The 14,468-nt window shown below is 40.2% G+C and overlaps 1 protein-coding gene across 13 annotated transcripts in view; it reads left to right on the top strand.

The window, feature by feature from the left end:
• LOC121517204 (membrane-associated guanylate kinase, WW and PDZ domain-containing protein 1-like) overlaps positions 1 to 14,468 on the top strand; it is a 163,635-nt gene that overhangs the window by 69,743 nt on the left and 79,424 nt on the right. Inside the window, exon 1 of one of the 13 annotated variants that reach the window (XM_041798784.1) lies at positions 4,089 to 4,336. The exons of the other annotated variants lie outside the window; for them this stretch is intronic. The gene's annotated coding sequence lies outside the window, so the exon portion shown is untranslated. Of the gene's footprint in view, positions 1 to 4,088; positions 4,337 to 14,468 lie in introns of those variants that run through there. 13 annotated transcript variants of the gene reach the window in all.

Below are 14,468 nucleotides of genomic sequence, written 5' to 3'. Positions count from 1 at the left end.
TACATTTGAAGCAAGGCATATGATTGGTGCAGCATAATTTGTTGCGGTAACAGTGCAAAGGTTATTTTCACAAAACATTTCTGGCACCATACTATCAAGTTAGCAATGTGAGCTTGAGTTACCTTCAGACTTCAATCCAAACAGTAACACTGCTAGGGGTGGAAGTCACAGGGTACCTCACGATACGATATGATATGCGATGCATTTTAAAATATCGATACAGTCTTGCTCCAGGAAATATTGCGATATTTCAGTGTATCGATTTTTTTGTCACACCCCTAAACACTGCGCTGAAGGTTCTTTTGGTGATGCCTGTATCCACTGCAAGTGCTTACCACTCCTTCAGCTGCTTACGTCGGCTATTAACATAGGGTACGATGACAGGCAAGCTTCTGAGTGGACTTATACTGATGAACATTTATAAGGATATTGACATAGACACTGAGGCCATTCTTCGAGAGTTTAATGCAACAGGGAGACGACAGATTAACTTCTTTTACGTAGGAAAGCTGTTTGATTTTTGATCTTCTGGCTTTTCATTGCTTATAATGACGGATAAGTTTGCTATAACTGATGCAATTTTTCCTCCTAATTCTATCTCCCCTTTTTTATTGTTGCTCTAAAAGTAATGTTTCCAAATGACTGAATAAATTATCTGCTTTGTAGCCTACAGAATTTTACTTCACGTTCCCCTGGAATAGCGTTATAACAAGCCCAGTACATTGCTTTCAACATTAAATAGCTGTCCTTTATTTTAAGGTTCAGTTTTCTGGCTGCATCTGATTAATCTGAGTTTTGATGCGGTACTGTGCAGCAATAATCTCTCGCTCTCTAACTCTCTCTGCGCCTGTTTGTAGGTGTGCTCTTAGAAATTAATACATAGTAGTGTGAGTCTCCATAAGTATGCCTCAAGCTTTATGCTGTAAAGGAGGAGGCTGGGATGGAGGAGGTTAAGCTTTGCCAGCAGCAGTAGCATGGTGTATCAGCAATAATACAAGTGGGCATTAGTGAGAAGTACGCCATATTAAAATGGGCTGCTGTGATCAGAGAAAGAGCTGTGATTGGCTGTGGGAGCTGGGAGGCAATAATTGGGATCAGCTGACCATCAGCTGTGTGTAAGACTACTGTGTCCTGCATGAACTAATGCTGAGCTTTATTTCTCAAAAAGAAAAAAAAGAGTAGAGTGTGAAGCATCAAGTCCAAATGAAAAATTCCCTACAAGGAAAAGTAAGTGTGTCATGTCCTTTTGTATCTCATTGTAATGTATTGCATATTGCATCTTAACTCAGCATACTGCTTTGTATCAAATCATATCATATTGTAAACTGGTCTTTAAGCGAGCTAACAACTAAGCTTAATTTTAACTTAGGTCTGTTTGATAGTTCGGTTTTATCAATTAATTCGTATTTTTTTGTTTAGGACGAATTCAAAAAATTAAAATCTAGATTTTCAGATATTCCTCCGCGCTCCTCTTTCTCGCCTCCTGGGGTTCCTGTAGTTTACACCCTCAACCTCTTCCACCATAGAGACGCACACACAAGAGCACGGCTACCGGCGCAAATCCTGAGTTTCGTCCCATAAGAACGGTATATTTTCGTCAGCTGTTTTGACCTGGTTCAGGTTTGCAGCTTCGGACCATAAAGACACCACAGCCCACTCCAATATTTGTTTACAAGCTGTGGCAACTAAAGGAACTACAGAATTGACAAGACCACTACATCCATCAAACACACACTTCAAGCAGTCAGTAGCACTGAAATCTAGTTATAGGCACTGGGCAGTAAACCAGTATCAATACTGTCAATTGTGAAAATGTAACATATGAGGACTGTGTCCTCTTTGCAGAGTCTATCTGTCGGTCTGTCTGGGGCTTTAACACAAGTTGGGTTGCCTTGGTTTGTTTTTAGCTGCAGTGATTCGCTTAAACAACAGTTTAAAATGTGTTTAAACTCCTGACTCCCTTAATAAGTCCATGTTCAGTCCCAGAAGCAGGCTGTGGCGTTAAACAAGACAGATATGTATGAAGAGATGCAGCTGTTAATGCTGCAGTCACAGAAAGTCCCGGTACCACTGCAGAAACTTAGTTGAACAATGATAAAAATGCTACTTCCGACAATTCCTTCACAGTAAAAGTCTGTGGCTGTTGATGTTTATTTATTATTTATTATTTATTATTTATTGTGAAAGCCCCCAATGGGAAATAAGGTGTAGTCTATTGCAGCTTGACTCACCTCAGCATTGAAGTGAAACCTAAAACTATAGGAGCAGTAACACAATATTGAACATACAGAAATAAAAAAATAATAATTTCATGTTATGCTCAGACATGAATTCTGTATGCCATCAAAGATATCTGCAAATAATTGCAGCCTTTCTGTGTTGATGTTAACTTTCCTTGCAGTACAAAGGTGCACTTTTTAGACTGAACTACAGCTTGCTCTTACCCAAGAGGAAAATTCAGTTGATATTTGTTACATTTGATTCATAAAATAAAAGAAAAACATGCTTTTACTTTTTTGGTCATTTGTGATTGTTCTTTAAGGGACGTCTTCATTTTTTAAACAACAATTGCACTTTGGATATTACAATATGTGCAAGAAAGTGCCATAGATGTGCGTTAGGCTCCAGCGTGTTTACTAACTTTTTAAAACATTAATTGCCCACCTCTGAAAATAGCTGTAGGTCTTTGGCGATATTTTCAGTGATATACCTTGTGATCTTGAACTCTCACACTGTTGTGGTGAAGTGGGATGGCAAACGTTTCCTTAAGAGTCTTTTGGCCTGGTCGGATTCTACTCCTCCCATCTTCACCAATCTTTTTGGGGTGATAATTTGCCAACTGGCTCCTTATGTCACTCATATTCCTTATCAAATGGGGTATCGCAGTCTGGCAGTGTTTGCCTATTGTTAAACCCAGGATAATGGGCACACTGGTTGATGGGAACTTTAGTTCCCACCTCCCTTCGTTCTGCTCCACTTTAAAAAAATGATGTTTTTTGCTCTTAAGTTCTATCGTTAGAAACTGCACTATGATAGTGCAAAACCAACAATACCGTACATCTCTATATAGTACCGTCCTGTCCTGTATTGTATTGCACCAAATGGAATGGTATGGTATGGTATGGCATTGCATCACGTCACATTGCACCAGACTGTATTGCATTTTAAGCTGATCTTTTTTCAAGCTACCAAGCTAAATTTAGCTTTCTGTAAATACAAACACTTTCTCTTCCATTTTTTAAGGTATTCCTCAGAGGTTCAACAATATTATAAATAATCCCCTGGGGGGTCCCGAACCCCACATTGAGAACCACTGGTTGACTATAGACCTTGCTCATTAGAAAACACAGTGAAGTTTAAAATTATATAAACTTCATATGCCTTTTTTTGCAGGACAGGATATGATATATTAGAAAAGTGTGTTGACTCTCTTCTGGAGCTCTAGTCAGTTTTAAGCTGCAGTACACTGAGGACATGTGTCTGAGATTGGGCCATGTGCATCCAAACAGAAAGCTGCAGTCCTCACCCCTCAGGGCAGCTGGAGGGTTTCATGGTCAGGTTGTCTGGGCAGTTTTCCATGTCCATGCTGGTGCTGACCCGCTCTGCCAGGTGCAGGCTCTTTGGTCCACCATCATGGTCTTGATCTCCTAAAGTCCCATAGGTTCTGTCTAAACATCGCAAACATATCTGACCTGTGACGAACACCCTGCTTCCTCATGACCGACCAGAGGAAAAAAAAATCCTCATTATATTTAGACATTTATATCTTGAGACAGTTAGGCCTCTCAACTTCATCGCACCCACAACTTGTTCTCTTGCCCTCTTTGCCCTCCCCTTAACCCTCATTTCACCCCTGGAGATGTTTCTCAGTCACGAGACCAGCCTGAAGCTGCTGTTTATCAGGAGGAACCATGTGTTAAGTAATGTCAGGAGTGAATATTTATGGCGAAGATAGCAGGAGAAGAGAGGGAGAGAAAGAGGGAGGGAGTATAAGGCAGTGGGCGGGAAGAAGATGCAGGGGGGCTGCAGCCATTGGCCTCAGACAGGAACTGGAGTGTGAATAGCTCACAATGGCTTAGCCTCTAAGCTGGACTGGACCTCTAATTTGCTGTGCTTGTGGAGCTTTGAAGGAAAACGGCAGCTGCCTGAAAGCAGCCTGCCTGAATGTGGGCTCTTAGCAAGCTGGGGGGCTAGCACTGGCTCATGCGGCTCCATGGATGCTTTGGTGGGAAGAAGGGGAGCAGATTTCAGCCTGCTTGGATTTATCTTTTTGAATATTTCTGTGGAATAACGTGCAGTGAGAAGCAGCAGCAGCAGCAGTAGTGACGGTGTAGAGGTAATTCTGACATTTACTTCTCCTGGGAATGATGCCCTGGCTTCTGGGATTAGATTGGAAGGGATGAGGGTGGGGAGAGTAATCAGATACACGCACATACTCACAGAAGCAGGAATGAGGCAGGTGGATTTCATTTTTTAGGAGAATGTGGGAATCTGAACCTTTGCAGATTTGTAGTGTGATATCGATAAGCAGTGAAGCTTTAAATCAAACCCCTTTGGCCTTTTTTTGCCCCATTTCCCAAAATAATAAACAAGTGTTATTCCATGAGATTCCCTCAAGATGCCTTGAATTTTATGTGCTTGCCTGCTATTCATCCTCAGCCCCCCTTTCCTCCTCCCTCATTCTTGTCCCCCATATTGAAAGGGGAGAGATGGGGAGGGAGCTGGGGGAACAGCAGGAGGATAGCGGCTGGGATTCAGCTGTGAGCAGTGTTGTGGCGCGAGCTGAAAGAATGGCCTGTTGTGTTGGGCAGCAGCAGTATTGTGTGTCTTACCCCTCTCTGTCCTCCTTCTCTTAAATAGATACCTGCATCATCCTTTTAGTCTAACAATCACAGCCAGAACCGTCTAATCCATGAAGATAAAAACGGCTCTTTGATACAGAAAATCACACTTTTATTTCAGAGCAGAAACAAAATGTTTCAATTCAAGTACATAAAACACCTGAGCTGTTTGAACACAATCTAAGAGTTTTATTTAAGCAATTAGCAAGCCTGAGAGCCTGAATGAAGCTCCATAAAGTGGACATTTTGCTTCCTTTTTGTCCTAGGTGATTAAGGAAACTACTTTTTCAAGGAAACAGAAATGTTTGGTCCACAAAGTGTGACCTTTTCCATTAAATAAATTGGCCTAGAGGAAATTTAAATGGCATTTTCTTCAAACTGAATGACAAACTAAGGAACTCTTATGCTCACCTAAACAGTGTTAATTGCGTAGACTAAAACTATGACTAAAGATGTTTGTCAACAGCCTATTTTCCTTGACAAAAACCAGACTAAGACTAACAAAAATAGATCTGTGTTAGCTAAAGCTGACAAAACTAAGTTTAGTTTTGTCAAGATGACTTAAACTAGACTAAAATGTTATTTTTTTTGGTTGGATATTTCTCCACTGTGGGCAAATCTGTCAAAAAACAATGTAGCTGCATCTAGTCTACAGGGACCCCAGGTTTGGCAGAGTGCAGAGAACACACTACCGTGATTTGGTACCAGATTCAGGCAAGAAAATAAATGCTTTGACTAAATCTAAAGACTAAAATATGAGGACTTGCTATGGACTAAAACTGGACTAAAATGTCTTAAGTTTTTGTCGACTAAAACTAGACTAAAACTGAAAAAAGATAGAAATGACAAAAATGTGACTAACGTAATGGGATGACTCACTAAAGCAGTTTTTCACATGAAATATTACAATTTTGATTTAAAAAATAGGGATGTGATTGGATTATTACTGATATCTCATATGCCGAAACTGATATTCAAATGTAGTTCAAATCTAAAACTTAAGTCCCTAAACACAAAATTGTTTTTTGAGGATAACCAAATTATTGTATTTTAGTCCCTAAAACAGACCTTTAAGTACAAGGAATGATAATGAATAAAGAAAAAGATTTTAGTCGACATAGGTCTGTTGGCCTAGCCTCTAACTCCACAAACTTATTAGCAGAAGTGAAAAAGAACAAGACTATCATAGTCAAGTCAAAGTTGTTCAGGTTTAAATTTACTTAATTAAAAGTGGAAATACTGGTCTGTTATGTTCCGCCACTTGAAAAACAACATCTAATCAGTTCTTCCTTATGCCATTTCTGACATTTCCTGAAAATTTCATCAAAATCCATCAATAACTTGAATTGTTGCTAACAAACAAACTAACAAACCCTGGCAAGGATAACAAGAGAATAGATCTCCGACCAGGTGTTCAGGTAAGGTCACACCTCTGTAATAAAGTCAAATACACAGCAAAATTGACAGTGCTGATTAAACTCATATAGAGTTAAATTAATATTTTAAAGGTATCTATATTGGTCCGCTGAACGTATAATTAAACTACACTTTTAAAGTGTGAAATATTTGACAATATGACAGAGCCGTTGTAACTGTTGAAAATCTGTGGGGAGAACAAGACAGAGAATCAACCTCATAGCAAGACAAGGCATACTAATGCACTGTACATCCATGAGAAGCACCTTAAGTCACAGGTGGAAGGTCTGACTCGGTGGTTAGCTTCACTCATGGTGCAAATATGTCCCCCATCAAAAACAATCTGTTGGAAACATGACCAAAAGAACCCCATCAGGGGACATCCAAACACAACTAAACACATCTGAACTCTGCCCAAGGGCATGATTCTGGCCATACATCCCCAGATTTGAAAGCCCATTCTGCAGAGGGTAGAAAAGTTGACACAGTCAAACTAAACCTGTTGGATCCACACTGAAGACAGTTTCACTCAGAATAGAGTTAAAATAAACTCTGAAATATTCAACCTTGAGATGTCAGCACTCCATTTTTGGGGGATGTGATGTGGAATCCTTCTCTTTGTTATGCCCCACTGTGTAGTCAACACAAGTGGAAAAGTTGAAGAGTATTCCAGTCAAGTCAAAGCTTAGTTACTCTGGTTAAAACTTACTGAAACAGAAGAAAAAGTACTGATTTCAAAATGTGCTCAAAAAAGTACCCAAAACACTACTGAGTTACAGTAATTAGAGTAAATGTAATTAGCTACTTTCCACCTCTGCTTATTTGTTTGTTTAGCCAACATTTACAGCTGATGTAGGAATAATTTTACAGCCAAAATATTGGTTGTAAATATTCGCAGAAATGTTCATATCTGCTGATACAAGAACCATGCCAAAAATATCGGGCATCCCTCCTCTCATGATTGACATATTTCATAGGAAATTTAAGCCAAAACAAAAAGAAGCCTTGACAGACATTAAAGTGACTTTTTCATAACACTGCAGGAACACATGACAAAAATCCCCCTCTGACATTTCCCTCTGTGAAATAGTGCCTTATGAAAGCTTTCCATGGCATGTTTCATTTGTAGGAGTGAAGCAGCAGCATTGAATCTCTCTGCTGAATCTCCCCCAATCTCATGGCAGTTAATTGAACATCCAGCAGTGTGGAGTGCTCTCAGTAGCACCTCGGCCCCTGATAGGATCTGTAGAGGGGCAGCAATTTGCTTAATCATTAATCTGAGGGGCCCCGCTACATTGATTCTCTCTCTGTTCCCCTTCATAAATCATTATGGACCAGCAATCCTTTTAATGGGGGGATGGAAGTGCTTATTGAACAAAGCTAGGACATAATACTCACCTTGTACTTTGGGTCAGGTGATCCAGAATGAGGGAACAGGTCTGGTACCTGAAGACGCAGTGACACACCCTTTAATTACAGAACAATAAACGTGTTTGCACTGCCTTTTATAACAGCATGTATTAGCATCTTTAAAAAGATTTGCCAAGCAGACAGAATAATGGATCTAAATGGACATGGAGCTATCTATGGTTTGTGGTCGAGACGCTCCCATCATCTGACCAGTGTATTAAGGGACTACTTGTCTACTTGTGTAGATGAGGCCTTAAAGTGCTGCCTCAATCAATGCTGCTCCGGTAATTGGCTTAGAGGCCCAAGAGAGTTCCCTTCTAACTCCCTGTGTGGCTGTTGGCTTTCTCTGCCCCTCCACTTCTCTGTCTGCTCAGAGATATGCACGTAATTTGTTTTCACGTCACCTTTCAGCTTCTGTTTTGAAAACATATCAGCGTCAACACAGAGCATGTGTTTATTCTGGAAACACGCCCCGATTTAGGCTGCAGTTGAGGCTTCTTATGATGCTGAGGAGACATGAGCAGGCATATGTGGTAAAAAGATAAAGGTTTTATATGTAGATTATTCAACATGAAATCTGCCTAGTGTTTTAGTTGATATGATTACTGATATTTTTTTACTGGTATGATAAGAAGCAGTGTGATACAAAACAAAATATTATGCAATATAATACAACCTGATTCCACACTGTATGATACCATATGACACTAAAACCGGGTGAGACAACGAGACAGGTTAGGGATGCATTGTACTTTATTGTTCCTGTTGGAAAATGTATCTATTCAATGTCTGACACCTCTTTAATGTGATAAATGGAGACACATAGCTATCAGCTCCTTTTTATACTAGATACAATATGAAACGATACAATTCCATAATAAGATGTACATGCATCTCACTTCCTCACATTAGGTAGTGACCAAACATGTTTGACCCCCAAAGTCCTGTTTGTTTGACTAGTATGAGCACTCCCTGGCTCTGGTATGGAAGGGGGGAGAGGGGTGGGGCTACAGACAGCAGCTTCTAGATGCCCCTCTTGCAGTAGAGATGCACCACCACCATCAGGACAAAAGTGACTAAACAACATATTTCCCATCTGAGAAGCAGTACGAGTAGTTACATGAATAGTGGTTCCATTAGCTCTATCGGCTACGTTGCTAAAGCTATAGCTACACTAGCTATGAAGTCAACGAGACTATGTAAGCCATAGTAGCTTTAGCTTTAGCTAGAAGAAACGTTAACCTTAACAACTTTAACCTTAGCAATGTTAGCTTTAGCTACATAACCTAACGTAGCTTTGTTGCTATTTGCTGTGTTGCAGTGTTTTCATGGAGGAGTGTCTAGTCACCAATATCAAACGTTATTGTCTTGCAGGTCAGGTTTTAACTTTTGGTATCCTAACCCTGATTTAATCCGATTTCATTGTGAAAGTTGCAATTTTGTGATGTGCAAAGCAGACATCTGAGAGAGGCAGTCTGCAGCCAGACTATTTTGAATGGGAGAGGTGACGTTTCACTAAGGTAGAGATGTTCATGCACAACACCTGTGCGAAATGTGGATGCAATGTAGAATCATTACAGCTGTTCCTCTCTATTATTATTTCAAACAGTGTTAGAAAGCTTTATCTGAGGGCTGAAAAAACGAAAAGAAGTGAAAAGAAACAGCACAAAATGAGTGAAGTCATAGTCATGTTCTTGATTTACTGTATTTCTCCATGATACTGACTCTGAGACCACACTTTTTGTACACTTCAGCACAAGAAGCACAGTTTCGCACTACTTTGATCTAGAAAACAGGGATACATTTTTTTTCCAGAGGCTCTGTCAGGTTCTACTCACATAGAGCCAAAGTATTGAGTGACTATGTCAGCACAGGAATGTGGATGTTAACCTGAGGATGGAAGACCAGTGGTGCTAGCACTGCTGCATTCTGTGAAACAGTTGTTCCAAACCCCTTTTCCTTAGAGTCCCACCTAGTTATATTGAAGAGAAGCCAAGCCTCTTCCCAAGAATCACATGTATAAGTTGAACATATTGTTGCCCAAAATCAACATCTGTTTAATTGTTTCATTGACAATACCCTAAGAAAAATGTCCAACTGTTTTTCTTAGCAAATGACCATTGTATAAACTACTTATTTATTGTTATATCTTGATTTTGCTTAATAAGTGCAAATCTGATGTTGACAACCTCAGAGCAGAGCAAGAGTCACCCCTCTGAGATACCCCCCTTTGCTTCATTTTGGTGTGGAGTTGTTTACAGAAAGTATTTACTTGACATTAGAACAGTTGCTAGCCTGAAGTATAATTTGAATTTAATCAGATGGGAAATTATTTTCAGTATAGTATTCTCTGATCCAACTCTGTATGATGTATGGGATACAGAATGAAACTAAACAAAACGATGATAGAGACAGTGTAACACTTGACAGTGCACTTCATTTTCACTGGAGCAGTACTTGTTTTAGATTTCAATGTTTCAGACTGTTAGCTTTCTCCAAAGCAGTAAATAACAACAAACAATGACTAGTAGCAGTGTAGAAAACACTGAACACTACCTATATAGCACGTACTCTACATAATAAACATAATAAGAAGTAAAAAGACATAGCAGCAGCATGAATTTATAGCATATACGGTGTGAAAAAAGGAGCAGAGACCCTCAGAATTTATATTCCCACCATCAGGCTAATCTCACTCTCAGGTCACTTGGCAGTTGCTCTGTCTCCCCCACGCCATGCGTGTACTCACGATCAGCAGGGGTTAAAACAGCAGATGTTTGGCTGAACTGCTGTGTGTCTACGATTGTGTGTACGTCTGTGTTAGACAATGAGTGGAAGCTCCCCAGACCATCAACAGCAGGAAGGCGATTGAGGGTATCAGATGTCCCCAGCAGTGTGCTGATAGTGTCCTACTGCCTTTTGTTAATACACAGGAGGAGTTTTTCACCTGGATTTGCTTGTGCGTCTATGATTTGCAGTGGTGTGATTGTATTTGTGGATAGTTTTGTCTTGGTATTTATTTTATAAACATTCAGACTAGTGTTTAAGTTGGATAAAGTAAAGGAGTTTGTGTCTCTGATGACAGGTTGTCATGCGAGTGCACACACACATGTTGGGGTTATCTTAGCCTCAGGTGACAACTGAACCACAGAGAACCAGAGGTCAAAACGGGACAGAGAGGAAGGGCCTGTAGAGGATGTAAAGATAGGTATCTGCCTTAGACTGACATCCTACACTCCAGCTGCTTGTGTGTTTTCAGAAGTGAAACGAACAAATACAAAGAAAGATTCCTGCAATGATGTTCCACTTTTAGTGTAAAGCTTCTGAAAGCCTGGGCTTGTACAGATAGATATATGAACCCGTTTTTATTTTTGACTTCTGAAGCATCCTCCACATAGTGCACAATAGCAGTGGAGTGCTTTCAAGTGACTGTATTATGTCAGTTGAAAATATACAGAGAACGCCAGGTGTAACAATAGAGTGAAACAGTGTGCAGACACCCATTGTCTAATTCAGGGTTAATCTGCAGGCTGGGGTTAAAGATAGAAATAACTTCCAGGTTAAGGTTACTTTTAGTCTGTGAGGATTAAGTAGACATAGAAGAGAGTTGTTTACAAGCCAACAAGGTGCTTAACTATGTTAATACACCAGTGTTGAGCAAGCCTCATGTTTACCATAGTTACCGTATAAAGCAAGTTAGCATTTGTTTATGAGTAAATTGCAATGTTTAATGCATCTTATGGATAGACATTTATGTTAACAGTGTACATCATCTAGAAACCATGAACCACTTTAATATGACCAAGTTTACTTGCGCTTCTAATGAGCGTTTTAACCCCTTAAAATTCCCAACTGCCAGACCACAGAAGAAGAGAAAGGGTTAAGCTAGTTATGTGTTCACAGAGCTCCAGGCAATTGCCTACCTTTGCCTTTGCTAAAGTCTGCCTCCGCTAATGTAAAATCCCACCATCATATGTTGCACTCAACCTTTCACTATTGAAAATTATCTTAATTCATTGTTTATTGCAAACAGCTGATTTGTGGCTAATAACATGCTGATGTACGGTCCTGTGCATATGTTTTAGGCATGTGGGGAGGGCCTGATGTGCCGCAACCCAAGTGGTCAAGCTCAACCACATCTCTTTTGTCCGGGCCTTTTCACCCCTGGTAATATGCCTGGCTTTTGGACCTTTTAGACATCCCAGCACGACCTTGCAACCCTCCACCCAGACAGTATCCAAGGCTGTGCTTACTCGCCCCATCCACCTGTTCCTCTGCCTTAAAGGTGCACACTTGGTTATCTTTCCAACAGATTATTTTCCCTTGAAATATGCAAAGACATCCAGATCACAACCAGGGTCGTGCCAGTCCTCCTTCCCCCTCTGATGGTGCCCTCAGGAAGCCTACTTGACACATCTACGTCTTACCTCAGCTTCAATTTTTGGCCCAATTATGCCTTAAACTTATGCACAGTATTGTACACAGAGATGCAAGCAAGACAAGTAGGGACTTGCGCTACTCTTCACCAGCTTTTCTTCCCATTAGGTCATAATTCAGCATGTGGAATGCTGGTTTGATTGAAAAGACTCCTCAGTTAAGACAGCAAATGAGAGTGGAGGCAGGGAGAGCTACTTACCTGAGCAGAGGTGGAAAATCTTTATGGCAAAAAATGTTAGAGATCTACACAACTGCACAAAAAAAGGTATGATTGGGACTTTGCTGAGTGTAAAAGAAATGGCACATTGTCATTGTGACATATTGATAGTTAGAATTAGCCTGACATGCTAGAGAGATTGCTTTACCCATCTATTGAAAGAAATATAGTTCAGATTAATTCAGGTAGACGTCTATAGACAGTATTTGGAAAGAAAAAACATTCTAGGAGGTCGACTTAACAAACACTTTGTGTGTCATGATCATTACAGTCCAATCAGAGCTACAAAATAAATAAGGTAGTGGTCATACACAGCCCTAATTAATGATCTACTTTACTTGAGCTCAACTGGTTGCCACTATCTCTGTTATCTATGAATGAAGCCAGTTGGTGAATCAAACTCTTGCCAGAAGCCTGTCCGGTTCTGATTTTAAAAAAATGCCGCTATAGCTACATCCAAGCTTATCTCTTCACCCAGTCATCACTTGTAGTACAACTAAACCCTGCCTGTAGCTACCACCTGGTTCTACTCAAATCACGCTAATGGGCTTGGTCATTCTTAGACCAGGCACAAATGTTTCAAATGTTTGCAAGATGGATCTGTCTGATGACAGTCCAATCCATCGGCTTTGCAAGGTTACTTTGGTATAACGCATGTCAACTGTCATTGCAGATACACTCCTAAACCTTTTTTCACTTTTTTGCTCACAGAGTACCAGATGAATTCTTCAATCCTTTACCTTTCTGTATCCTCCAGTCCAGTGCACAATGTTACAGGCGGATTCCCTGGCAGGCTGGGGCCACTTTTAGACCATACAAACATTCTCTCAGCCACATTAATGAAATATTTAGTCAGCATCCACAGATAACAGCCTCCCTCTTAATATAAACTCACAGTTTGTTTCAGCCCACCAGAAAGGGCTGCAGTTCAAACTCATTTCATGCAAATAATGTGACTTTATTGTCCAGGCTATACCGGGACACTGACATTTACAACTAAATAGTCTGTGTTTGCATCCTCTGTGTAGTAGCCTTTGGTAAATCTATATTAGCACAGTATTTGTGCTGAAGTGTCAAATGATGTGGAGCAATCCATGAAGAGAATATGAGTTTCTTTGGCTGCTAAAACAGTGAAAGTGGAGTCCTGTGCATTGTAAAAGATTCAGTAACCAGATGGCCTCAGAATCTGCTTTTCTCTGAAGCTACATAAAATGGCCTCTGAATGTTGTGCTGCTAGCACTCGCTCATTTATAGAGATTGATGACATTAGGAAAAGTAAAAACTCTTCATCATGGTCACTGTCAACAACCTTGAAGGTAGAATCTATGTACTTTAGTTATTCTGTTTTCTGTGGGTGGAAGAGAGGTTTATCTAAAATGTAAATAAACCTTTGCCTCTTATACTTTGTGACACAAAAACATGAAATCCAATGCCTATTTTCACACAGGTTGCAGTTAATAAAGTATTCTCTGTTTCATCCATTTGCATGTGAATGAAAAGTCACCTTCTGTCACGTCAAAGCTCAACATTTTTACCTACTTGTATCATATGGAAATGTCAAATACATTAATTTCTCTAGGCTCGGATGCTCCGTGTTCAGCAGCAGCGAGAGCGTGGCCCAGTATTCAGAGTCAGGATGTGGGTCATAGCGAGCAGTCCACCAGGCCACTTCAGGGACACATGTCCCCTGCTCCAGAGCTTTTTATGAACTGCCAGCGAGGACAGAAACTGGCTTCCACAACCTGCTATTTATAGTCTACACTCTGAATACACTATAGGCTATGTGTGTTTATACACATTGTCCCTCTTCTGTGTGTGTCTCTCAGTGGTTCTGTCATCATAGGAGCTCACAGCAGCACCGATCGGTGTGTTCACTGTAAACTGTATCACATGCACAACTTCATCTAGAGCAGGATAAAGGAGGAAGTAAGAGAACACTCAATACTTCTCTTGATGATAACATATGTTCCCCCTCTATTAACATGCAGCAGGTGTTAACACCCTAGTTTCAACACTTTATAAAATTCTGCTGCTGTATCTGTTTTTTGTACAGAGTTACTATCCTTAATGCTCAAAAGCAGACGGTATTTTCTTTTTTTCCTATGATAATATTAATTTCAGGATTTCTTTTTTAAGTTCTGCAAAGT

Source organism: Cheilinus undulatus, linkage group 11 (assembly GCF_018320785.1).
Source record: "Cheilinus undulatus linkage group 11, ASM1832078v1, whole genome shotgun sequence".
Taxonomy (NCBI): Eukaryota; Metazoa; Chordata; class Actinopteri; order Labriformes; family Labridae; genus Cheilinus; species Cheilinus undulatus.
This window is presented reverse-complemented; position numbering and strand designations above follow the sequence as displayed.